The following is a 2,395-nucleotide window of genomic DNA, read 5'->3' as shown; positions in this document are numbered from 1 at the left end:
CACATAATTATCGATTACTGCTGCAGAACATTTTAACTGTACACTATGTTCATAATTCTAAACTTTTCGTATTTTGCCTTTAGCGTTCCTATAATATTTATGAATCAAGCGTCCTATTACTGTAATGAAATTATTGATATAACAATAAACAAACGTACTAATAACGACAGTACCTTCAGTTATGACTTAGTTATTTCAATCCGACGTGATCAACGAGATGTCCATAACAAATTTCAATGTTACTCACCTGAAACGACAAATACAATAATTAAGTTATTAATGTGACATATTGGAAAGGAGGGAATTACGAATTTTTACATATAAATTAAAATTCATTTTGTTCTGTTAGAACATACATCATTTATACGTAATTCAATAAATAAATACAAAGCAAAAAATGTTGTGGCTCTATTATTTCCTTATAAAACGAAAGAAACTTTTCGGACAATGTAATATTTATAATCCACTGTATTAATATTTATGTCATATAAACACATGGAGAGAGACTATTAACAGGTACATGGTTTGCGAAGACACGTTTAAATTTAGTTAAAATATATCGCATTAGATGATATTCTTTAATGAAAAATTTACCGCAACAAAAACTACCGATGGCAGAAATTTAAATATTTCCAAAGGTAGTTGTGCTTTGAATTAACTTCTGTCGTATAGTAAATATGAATTAATGAATTTAAAACAAATTGTCACATTATCTTTTTGAATGCAATATTGTTTTACTGTAGATAATAATAAATTATATCTTATAGTTACTGATCGATCGTTCGCGGGGAGACGCGATCGCGAGGAAGCGCGCCAATGGGAGTCGTAAATTCTTGTTAGAATTAGACAATCGACGTCACGAAATGATCGATTCTCTATTTCGTTTAGGCCAATAGAGGTAGTTGAATTGATTATAACACTGAGAATAACATGTTACAACGTACACTTTATTGCAGCAACTTTATCAACATAGAAAGTTATGCCAGGTGCGTATAGATATAAGTTAAACAGATGACTGATCTAAAGATGGAAAATCAGTCAAGAAGATGTTGACTTATCTAAGGATGACAACTAACGAAGATATGTTGACTGATCTGAGGACGATGAACCAGTGAAGTTCGGTGACGATGCTGTGACAACAGCCACACCCAAATCCACGTCATTCCACGCTACCTGACAGTGAACCGTTAGACTCTGACCTTACCTTTGCACATGGCCCAAAACTAAATTTTCCTCATTACGTCGGCACTCAGGATCCTCTCCTTGCCTCTCAACACTCTTACTACAAGAAATATAATAGCAGCAAAAATATATTAAGAGCTTTATAATAGATTTAATAATAATGATTTAATTAAGGGAATTATTTACCTTTACCCCTTATATTTTGAGAGGGCTATGAAAAAAGTACATCTCCCTCAAGAGGCTAATTAGAACACTTCCTATGATATACATTGCCACATTAAGAATCAAATACTTTCCAATCAGCTAGAAGCTCGGCGGGGCAGGCGCTACGCTCGTTAAAGCCCTGCACTGAAGACGGTGCGTCGCGAGTTCGAATCCGCGGCATACAGAGGAGCAGCCGAACACTTCCCAGAGAATGGAAGTTTCTTATTTAAAGTAACATACAGCATTTATTAAAGGAACACTACACATGCAAGCGGCCAGCCCCTCCCTTGCGTGTGGTGTTGATGGATACACTTTCTGGGAGTACTTGGTTAAACGTGCTTGGTGTTAAGCACACAGCGCCTCGACGATCAACTCGCACAACACTAGTCCACTGTCGTCCCGCCCGTGGAGGTTTTAGCCGGTAAGAATCCGGCACTACCTTCTGCCCACCTACACTTAGGGTAGTAAGGTGTCTATGAAGATTTCCTCCACGTAAAAAAAAAAAAAAATTTTTTTTGTAGTATGAAAGGAGAGACGTTTAACACTCCCGTATACAAGAGTGGAACATACATATAAATGGTAAGGCACTGTCGCCTTTCGGCGGCACTTACCAGATCTTTTTGGGAGGACCGCGGAGGGCTTCCGCTATCCTTCCGGATAACACAGGTACCAATAATTTTTTCTCACTGGCGAATAATCTTTACCAAAATTTTTTGTGACAAATGATCTTTACATCCTTTTGAGCATTGGATTTCGAACGATATATTAGACGCGAATCTAGATGTTTGATCCATTGACATCATGTAATCAAAAACGAAATACATAAAAAAATTTTATATGCAACTGACAAAATTTACACTACTAATTATCAAATTCCAAACTTGAACAATATAATCATAGTCAAAACTTGGATACATACTGATGGATAAAAAGTGGCGCCTACCGACATTCTGGATCAAATTCAGTAAACATATTTCTTTGAATTTTTTCGAAAGTTTCTATTTGTAAA

At 35.9% G+C, this 2,395-nt stretch overlaps 1 non-coding gene across 1 annotated transcript; it reads left to right on the top strand.

Annotated features, from left to right (window-relative positions):
* The first annotated feature begins 1,901 nt into the window (after window positions 1-1,901).
* LOC117212768 lies at window positions 1,902-2,008 on the top strand. The gene has a single exon (XR_004488523.1). It is a non-coding gene; the product is annotated as a U6atac minor spliceosomal RNA (small nuclear RNA).
* The last annotated feature ends 387 nt before the right edge of the window (window positions 2,009-2,395 follow it).

Source organism: Bombus bifarius, unplaced genomic scaffold (genome assembly GCF_011952205.1).
Source record: "Bombus bifarius isolate JDL3187 unplaced genomic scaffold, Bbif_JDL3187 scf7180000008372, whole genome shotgun sequence".
Lineage (NCBI taxonomy): Eukaryota > Metazoa > Arthropoda > Insecta > Hymenoptera > Apidae > Bombus > Bombus bifarius.
This window is presented reverse-complemented; position numbering and strand designations above follow the sequence as displayed.